Below are 10,878 nucleotides of genomic sequence, written 5' to 3' on the forward strand. Positions count from 1 at the left end.
TTTTAGGTTAATCACGGCCATGGCCCCGATGCCTGCCTTCAGTTTCGAGGCCTGTCTGTTGTCAAGGATTGATCCAAAAAATTCATCAAAATATTCCAAATTAAATCAACTAAAAGCAACAAACTGCCAATCGCAATAACTCTAGGTCATATACCGCAATGAACCGCAGTAATTGGCCAAACGCTCCAGCTCCTAAACAAGATTATCACTGTTCTGTTTGGAAAACCTCAAAACTGGCCAATGCGATGCCAATCAGCATGAGTGCGCTTGTGTCATATTTCTTGATCTACTGCGTGCAGTTCATCAGTGATAAATCACTTCAATGTGACTTAAAAAAAGAGATTTCAAGAGGAGATATAAACATAATTATATTTTTGGATTCAAATAGTTTAGGATGTGTTTCGATTCGGATTTGGTATTCAAAACTGTGTGTCTTATTTGCAACCAAATGCAAAATTTATATGATATTTTGCTTAAATCACAAATTGCTAGTCTATATAACAAACATATCCTTTCAACTGTTTCTGCATTATAGCCATGGTAAATGCTGCCGCAAACGTCATAATGGCCATTCTGCTACGACAATAAAAATGCCGTCGCAAAATGAGCACTCAATTAGGACAAAAATTGTTCAAAATTTCTTCCAGTGTTATTTACTCGCAGCGGGAGTTTAATCAGCAGAAACATTGCACCAAGACCTCAACTCGGACTATTTTACTTGCTGTGAACACTCATGCAGTCTTCGAAATAAAGCATATTTTTACTTTGCCAAAAACGTTGCCGAGGCCAGACGACAAAAGTTGAAACTGCCTCGGCAATTTACTGTGAACGTTTATTATGAAAAAATTGTACCAAAACATGCAAAACGAGAAGTGAAAAATATACTAGAGTAGTCTATCACGACCGCATCGTTTGATTTGTTGTGATGTAGTAATACCAAAAGTAGCGAGCAACGTGATACGCATGCTGTTACGATAATTTACGTTAAATAACTCATGGGGGGAAGTAAGTTAATTTTTTGGTTGATTCAATGTTCGAGTCAGCACAAATCGATTTAATTTTCCAGGCGGGTTATAATGCGTAACAATAATGCCCAATAAGAATTTTACGTTTGTTTTACATTAATTCCACATCTATCGATGTTGAATTATCATAAAATAACGTTAATTGCTCAACCAGGTACCGGTAACAAATTGATAGCTCCCTGCGAGAACATTGCCTTGATTAACGTATATATATATATAAAACAATGAAAACCATTAATACTACAAAAAGTGCTCAATGCTAAGCAAAAAGGCAAAGCAGAGCGAATTAAATCAAATATAGTTATTACTATCTGAATCCTTAACAGCCTGTTTCACCTAACGGATCATCAGAAGGTCTTATTCAAATAGAATCTAAAAGATCAAGCGGCGCTAGTTCGACTTTCGAGGTGTGTGCTTGAGCTTGAGCAACACATTCTAAGCAGAGCTGGAAATTTTTTTTAGCTTTTTGGAAATCTGTTTTTAACGAAAAATTTTTTCGAGGCCTACAATCACAATAATGACCTCATAATTACACCATTTACAGTTTTCCGGCGAAAAGCCTCACGTAAAAAAATATACTATAGACAGCCATCTTTAGCTTCATAGATCCAATAAACAGTATCGATATCGTATTTTATTTGTAAGCAGACATGGCGCACTGTTTGTGCCTGATGTGTCCACTTTGATCAGAATAAATTGGAACAACAATAGGCTTAATATAGAGGTGTACCGATATATCGGTATCGGCGATATCGGCCATTTTTTGAGTATTGGTATCGACAAAATTTGGCTGATACTAAACATGCAAAAAAGGCGTTTGCTGTGGATTTTCTGCAGAAGCAAAGATATAGATTTTTTAAAGTAGTACGGTAACTAACGTCACATTGATGTAGAAAAATAACAACCTGTTTAAGTTTTTGATACCTCACACTCCCATGACTTCATGCGCGCACTTTTTGGCATTGTTTGCTTACAGTGATTCTTTCACTCAAACAAAACGTTTTGTTTCAGCAGTGTTGATTCTTAGTTGTGAAGGAGTTTGATTCTTAAGTTGTGAAGGAGACTCAATTTCTCCAATATTTATCATGTGTGTTTCTTTTTTACTCTCAGCAGAGCAAAAACTTTTCAACCAAACGACAAGCGCTCTTAGGTTGCACTTGCACATTGCTTGTCGAATAGTTTTTGTACGACTACACAAATTACTTGGTTTACATTTTACATCTTATTATCAAAAATGATAGCTTATTTGGAGAGTTTGCGCAAACACTTTATTAATTTTTCAGAAACCCCAATTATGATGTAATGTTTCTTCACTTATACCTAGGCTTACCATATTTTTGTGACTTCAAAACGGGACGCCTCCAAAAACCAAGACCACTTAGCTGTGATTTTTTAACTTTACGTTTTCTGATATTATTACATAGGCCTACATTTAAAGCCATCCCGGCTGTATTCATTGACCGTATTGTCACCGAGAGTTCATGCGCACATTCTTGGTCTAAATATCGGTTTCAGTTTGAAAAATGGAAAGGAATTGACGTTAACGATACAAAATAATTCGAATTTAGATTTTTTCTGTAAAGCAAAAGGAAGAAAGAATAATAAAATAGCCTGCGGTTTTCAACTCGATAAGTAACTCCCAATTGCACGACAGGGCTGACATGTAACAAATTGTACCAATTATCCGCTAACAATGACATAACATTTTTATCGAAAACAACGAAACAAACAAAATCACGCATTCACCCTTCAGCAAGTAGGCTACGGGTACGCTACACAGCAACAACAGTAACGAGAACATGCTAATTGGTAATGTTCGTGTATTATGCTGGCTGGCTGAACGCCCAAGCGGGACGTTTGGCTGACCGGTCAGGACGCCGGGACAAGACGTTAAAAAGCGGGACTGTCCCGCCTAAAACGGGACGTATGGTAAGCCTACTTATACCCCAGTCCTCAATTACGGTGGACTTTCATTACTAAAACCGATTATGACACAACAATGTGGTTGAGATTGGACATTATGTCAATTGAAAGCTTTTTTTAATAGTTTTATGCGGATGCACCTAATTCGTATCATGAACAATTTGTACCGTTAGTTCGTACCTTGAAAAAATCGAGAGAAAAAATTAAAAAAGCCGAAGTCGCTGATTGCAGTTTCCGCAAACATTTTAAAAATTTTCCGCAAACAAACAAAAACTCTTAGATCATTACCAGAAATTTTAAAATGTTTGCGAAAACTCCGATCAACCCTAACCCTTTTAAAATGTTTGCGGAAACTCTGATCAACCCTAACCCCTAACTCTTTTAAAATGTTTGCGGAAACTGCGATCAGCGACTTCGGCAAACTGTTAGGATCATTACCAAAAGTTTAAAAATGTTTGCGGAAACTGCGGAAAAACGGAAACTGCGATCAGCGACTTCGGCTTTGTTCTATTGTGTTTCTCTCGATCTTTTCAGTTTGTTTATTTGCGGAAACACCCTAATCCTTTTAAAATGTTTGCGGAAACTCCAATCAACCCTACCCCTTTTAAAATGTTTGCGGAAACTCCGATCAACCCTAACACTTTAAAAATGTTTGCGGAAACTGTGATCAGCAACTTTGGCAAACTCTAGGATCATTACCGGAAATTTAAAAGTGTTTGCAAAAACTGCGGAAAAACGTAAACTGCGATCAGCAATGTTTTATTTTTTTTCTCAATCTTTGCAGTAGGTTTGTTTGCGAATATCGCTAACCGATACCCTAATACTAAACCTTTTAAAATGTTTGCGGAAACTGCGATCAGCGACTTCGGATTTTTTAAATTTTTTCTTTCGATCTTTTCAAGGTACGAACTGATGGTACGAATTGTTCATGGTACGAATTAGGTTGCACCCGTTTTATGCAAATAAGGTAAAACTTCGCATTCAATATAATTCCTTGCAAATACCAAAATTGCTTCTTTTTGTAACACCAAAGTATCGGCCTACAAAAGTGATATCTGTATCGGCCAAAATATTGGTATCGGTACATCTCTAGAATAAATTAGACGCCGCATGCTTACATCGGAAACTGCGATCAGCGACATCGGCAAACTCTTAGGATCATTACCAAAAATTTAAAAATGTTTGCGGAAACTGCAAAAAACGGAAACTGCGATCAGCGATGCTCAATTTTTTTTCTCGACCTTTTCAGTTTGTTTGTTTACGGATACCGCTAACCAATACTCCGATACCCTAACCCTTTTAAAATGTTTGCGGAAACTGCGATCAGCGACTTCGGCTTTTTTAATTTTTTCTCTCGATCTTTTCAAGGTACAAACTTACCGTACGGTACGAATTAGGTTGCACTCCAAAAAGTCACAAAAGTCAGCTGCCACTCAAACAGATAATCCAGGCAATAATACACTTATAAATAACTAACGTACCGGTACCATACTATAAGTTAAGTAGTTAGTGAAGCCTGTAGTTAGTAAAGCTTGTAAATGATAAAACGCTTCATTTGAAAATTCATTTTTAGTTTGATTTTTTTGACATGGTCACAAATTGAGTTGAGCTGTTACCTTAAACTGAGAAGCCCAACTAAACTGAATAAAAATCAAGTTTGAGAACTCCTAAAGCAAACAAACACTGAATTCTGCCAATATTTGCTCAGTTTGTTTTTATTTCTGATTAGGCTACCAAACGAAAAACAATAGCCTACCGGTATATGCCAAACATAGCAGAGGTCTAGAAAAAGGTAGAAGAACCACTAAACTTATGGTAAAACTATATTTCCATTGTAGTCCATTCGCATATTTTATGGCAGCCTTAGACCTTGCTTGTATCTATATTAATCTAATGACGTAATATTTTTTCCCAAAGTGGGGGTTTTCAGTTTCGTGGAAACTCCGGTGAATGTAGACATAACAGAAGGGACATTCTCGCTGCTGCGGTCGATTTCGTTCGAAACATCTGAAGCATGACCGACTATGTTGCCAAGCAAAAATAATCTGTTTTATCTAGCAAGAAGAAGAAGAAATTCTTTTATTTTTGCATCATCAGCACATGTGAAAAAAAACAATACAAGATTACAATGTGAGTTAGGTTGTTTGCTGATGATGATGGGAGTGGTAGAAGGACCGAACTGGTCATCAAGTCTGCCACACCCGTGTGGTGTCATAGCTTATTTGACATAAACAAGAAGTTGGAGAAAAACGTCAAAGAACATTGAAAGTTTGTTTTGGCAAATTTGTGGCCGTGTTGGCTACAGACATGAAACACATCCTATGTACGACCTTCTCGGATTTTGCTTACCTTTTTTGTGGTACTGTGTTTAGATCATCATCATCATTTTCAGCCTGTGACAGCCCACTGCAGAGCGTAAGCCTTCCCCTTTTCATGCCAATTTACATGATTATGTGCTAGTTGGTACCAATTAGTTGTATTGCATTGTTTGTCAATGTCGTCCCTCCATCTCACTTTTGATCTTCCTTTCTTTTTTTTGGTTTCTCGTGGTGTCCATGTTGTTAATTTTTTAGTCCATCTATTGTCCTGATATCTTGCTATATGACCTGCCCAGGACCATTTTAGTTTTTTGATTGTGCTTAATATATCTCGTAATTTCGTTTGATTATTGATTCATTCGGCAGTCTTTTTATCTCGCCATGTTAAACCCATCATGATTCGTTCATGTGCTCTCTGCCTAGTTCTTAGTTTAAATGTTAATTTCTTTGTTTAGATCAGTAGACCATAAATATGTTTAGATCAGTAGACCACAAATATGAAGTTTCATTAATTTTCATTGACGTTTAGCCTACCTCCACCGCCGAGGCCATTTTAAGGCCCACTTTTTGAGATTGTTTATGTTTTTTGCCACTAGAGGACAATGCATAAGCTTTGCAACATTGGAGGTATATTCACTAATTTCATCATCATCATCATCAATCATTTTATTTTTCGTCATCAACGCATCCGGGACGAAAAAGATAATAACTACAAAAATCGATATATAGGCTAGTTATAGACCTACCAGCACGTTAATGAACGGGAAATAGTGGCAAAACCTTGAATGGTTTAAAAGTTGCCTGAATGGAAAATCATGTAGTAGGCTATGTTATTAGTTAGCACCGCCACAAAACCCCCCAAAAAAATAGCAAAAATAAAATAAAAACAGAGAGAAGCACACATGTAGTAATTAATGATAGCCTAATGAAAAGTGTTGTGGATTGAATTTGCCAGTTCCAATATTAATGTGGATGAGCAGCCATAATAGGCCTAATAATAATATAATGGAGAAAGAAAACCGGACATAAAAGAAACCCATTCTCAGGCAAAAGCCCATTTTGATGTGGCCCAAGAGAGCCGGTGTTGAGCTCTTTCTATGGTCAGACTGCACATCACACAGTAGGCTAGCCTACGACGATGGAGGTTTGAGATCCAGTTTAAGTTATTGTTTCTTGTCCTGGTGGGTGATGGAAAGGATGAGCTGGTAGATGATGATGTCCTGATAATATTTTAAATATTTTATTGATGAATAAAATTGATAAATATTTTATAACAATAAAATACATCTATTTTCTTTTCATTTGAATAAAAACTTCTGATGATCCGTTAAAGGTGAAACAGGCTGTTAAGGATTCAGATAGTAATAATTATATTTGATCTATTTTCTTTTCAATATCCTTAAACTAAAATCCTAAAAATAACCCTAAAACCCTAAAAATAAAAGCACCACTGATAAATCTGCTCATGATGCCCACAAAAAATATAGAAATTTGCTCACTCATATAAGGGAACGTTCAAATATTACGTAACGCCTTCGAGGGGGAGGGGGGGGGGTATGCAAAGCGTTATGTTAGCGTCACATCGGGGGGGAGGGGGTTCAAGCAAAACGTTACGTAACGCTTTCGAGTACGGAATGGTAGTTTTTTGTGCTGAATTCGTAGTGAAAAAGCGTTACATGGGGGAGGAGGGGATTGAAAAAAGCGTTACGTTGGCGTTACATGGGGGAGGGGGGGGGGGTCAAAAATTTGGAAAAAACGTTACGTAATATTTGAACGTTCCCTAAGGGAACGAGCAAAAAAGATGCATTACAACTTTTTAATTTCAGAGAGCAAACACAACACTGGAAAGACATGGGAAACCATAAATGATATTGATAAACACAAAAAGAAAAATGCAAAAATACCAAAAGAAATATTCAATCTTAATAATGAAATCTTATCTGAACCAACACAAGTGAGCAATTGTTTCAATGATTATTTCACTGAAATTGGTCCTTCAATGGCATCAAAGATTCCTTTGTCAACCACTGGGTCTCCACTAAATTTTTGAAGTGTTTCATATTCCTTTTTTCTGTCACCCATCACTGAAGAAAAAGTGCTTAGACATCTGAACAATTTGTCATGCTCTAAAAGTACTGGATTCAATGGAATACCTATGAAATTTATAAAGTTATCCTCATTAGTAATAACACCCATCATCACTAATACATTCAATGAATGTATTAATAAAGGTGAATATTGTAACCGTAACCTAACATCCTAAAAATTGCTCAAGTGACTCCCATACATAAAAATGAATCTAAAAAAAGCTGCAGCAACTACCGACCAAAATCAATCCTGTCACCTTTTACAAAAGTAGGCCTAGGCTTGAAAAATGCCTGTTTGAACAAATGCACAAATATCTAGCAAAAAAAGACCTTATTACACCTCACCAATTTGGTTTTAGGCCAGAGTATTCCACTTCACTTGCTCTTTCAAACATTTGTGATGACATTGCAGCAAATTTTAATAACAAAAAAAACACCTGTTCAGTATTTCTTGATCTCGCTAAGGCTTTTGATACAGTCGACCAACCATTCTCATAAAAAAAAAATAGAAAAATATGAATTTCGGGCCATTCCCAACAGTTGTTGAAAAGTTACATCAGCAACCGTCAACAATACACAGTTGTAAGTGTTGTTCCGTTCACTTTTAGAAAAGTTACCTGTGGAGTACCCCAGGGTTCAACATTTGGACCTCTTCTCTTTTTGTTGTATGTAAATGATCTGCCAAACTCAACAAAAATGACTGTTAAATTATTTGCTGACGACACAAATCTAGTGATGGCAAACAAATGTGAGAATGACTTACAACAAAATGTGAACACAGAACTTGAAAAGGTTCTCACTTAGATGAAACTTAACAGGTCATCAATAAATTTTACAAAAACAGAATACATGCTTATTACAAACAAAAAACAAATAAGAGATGTTAACATTAAGATTGGGAGTAAACCAATTCAGCAAAAAGATCACATCAAGTACCTTGGTGTCTACATTGATAATAAGTTAACGTGAAAACACCACATAGAACAAGTCTGTGGGAAAGTTGCAAAGGGTTCTTGGGCACTATTAAAACTGAGAGATTATGTAAATTCAGACACATTGACAACCGTTTATTATACTTTAATTTACTTCCACCTTCAATATTGCATTACTAGCTGAGGTAAAGCTTGCAACAAAGTTCTAGACTCTCTCAGAAAAATGCAAAAAAGAATAATAAGAATAATCACAAAAAGCGATTATAGAGCCCATACCAGTCCATTATTTTTTTAAACGAATATCTTAAAGCTGGAAGACATATGTACACTAGAAATAAAAAAACACATGTTCAGAGTTTGCATGAACCTGTACCCTTCTGCTAGGGACAGTGGAATACCGGGACAACTCGCTTTATTGATTTTTCTTACGGTATGGACAACTGGAGGGTCATAGCAAAATTTAAAAATTGGCAGAACTGCAAAAAGTTTTCTTTGCTTTTGGGTAAATTCATTTTTATCAAATGAAGTGCTAAATTTTGCGTGAGGTTTAGGATGCTAGAACATCGGCAGAACCTTGCTACTGCAGTGTGAGGCTAACTACTGCTACTACTGCAGTGTGAAATCTATTTGTTGTATATCTGAATTGTGAAAGAACTACAGCTTATCAATACTATGTACAATCAAGCAACAGTTTACAATTAGCAACCACTAAGCGAGAACTACCCTACTAGCTGATCATAGCGCATACGATAACAAGACGGCAACAGTGGGTCATTGTTACGTCACACACGAATACCACAACCCCCCTTTTTCTACAAGGAAGTTGTGAGCAACAGTTTGTTTCTCAACGTCCGGAGCTTTACGTACGAACATAGTCATTTAACTTTGACGGTCCTTTGGCACGTCGCCTGCTCCGTCGTGGAGGTATCTGTCGCACATTAACATTGTCATTAAAACAAACTTTTCGATTCGGCGAAGGTATCTCATCCTCTCCTTCGGTTGTCCTGTGAGTCGCGGTGGCATCATCTATCTCTGGTCGCAGAAATCGTCGATTACGCCAGCAGATTCGACCACTGGGTAGTTTGATGTTGTAATCACGGTTTTTACCTATGCCAACAACTTGACCGATACGATCCCATTTATGTGAAACTGGGTTTTGTATCCGTACACTTTGACCGATAAGAAGGGGATTGAGAACTTTAGAATGTTTGTTGTAATTTTGTTCTGCATATTTCTTTATGCTTGCTGCAGCTTTATCCCAATTTTCAAATTTATTTTTCCACGCTTCACTAAACGACTGGATCCGGGCCGGTACGATCGATCGTATGGGAGATCCATATAAAATTTCAGCGGGTGATAAACCATGAGCTTTCGGAGTATTTAGCCATTCTAGAAAGCCTTCACAAAATTCTTCGCTGTCAATGCTGCCTCTTTCAGACGTTTTAGCAAGGAGGTTCTTCATAGCCTTAACAGCGGCTTCAGCGTGTCCGTTCGACTGAGGATAATGAGGTGTGCTGCGCACAGAGGTAGCACCCCATCTTTTTAGAAACTGTCGAAATCTACTGGAAGTGAACTGAGGTCCTCCGTCTGTTCTTACGCGGACTGGTACACCTGTATCTACAAAGTATTTCCTGATAACACTGATCACCTGTTGTGAAGTTGGATCGTGGTTAAACTCTGTAATCTTTATCCATCCAGACAAACGATCAACATACACGAGATAACACTTTCCCGCGTAACTGAAAAGATCCATTGATACTTCTTCAAAAGGGCGAGTTGGAGGAGGATCAAACTTCATTGGCTCTTGCTGTTGGCTGGATGAGTGCTCTTGACACTTGCTACAAGATTCAACTGTAGTCTTTATGTCATTGTTGATAGCTGGCCAATAAACAGTTTGTCGGGCACGACGTTTGGTTCTGTCAATACCTTGATGTGAAGAATGCAGCTTGGTCAGGATTTCTTTTCTTTTAGCCTGAGGCACAACGATGCGATGACTGTCCAAGAGAATCAATCCATCTTCGATCGACAACTGATCTTTTAGTTTATTAAAAACTTGAGAAGCAGAATTCGGCTGCTTGTCTTGAAAATTGTTTTGGATTGATGCTATAAGCTCTTGACTTTGTTGATCTGTGCGAGTGGCTTCTTTGAGTTCTTCCAATATAGGATCAGCACGGATGGCATCTTCTTCATTTCTGAGGATTGCAAACACCTTGTGTATTGTCGTACTGACGACTTCGTCAGTAAGTAAATCGTCTTTTTCTGGGTCTCTGCATGGAGCTCGGGAGAGGGCATCAGGGATTTCATGGTTTTTGCCTTTTCTCCAGACAGTTTTGAATATGTAACCCCCTAGCTTTTCTTTCAGCCGTTGAATTCTGGGATTGTCCACCATATCCAAAGTTTGATTGTCCAGGATTGACTCTAATGGCTTATGATCCACGACTATGTCAAATGTAGGCAAACCTTTGAGGTAAATTTGACATTTATTTATTGCCCATACCACTGCGAGTAATTCTAGTTCAACCATGGCATACCTGGATTCTGTTTCAGTCGTAAAACGAGATCCTGCCTTTGTGAGTTTCCATTTGTCATGATG

Source organism: Aplidium turbinatum, chromosome 1 (genome assembly GCF_918807975.1).
Source record: "Aplidium turbinatum chromosome 1, kaAplTurb1.1, whole genome shotgun sequence".
Lineage (NCBI taxonomy): Eukaryota > Metazoa > Chordata > Ascidiacea > Aplousobranchia > Polyclinidae > Aplidium > Aplidium turbinatum.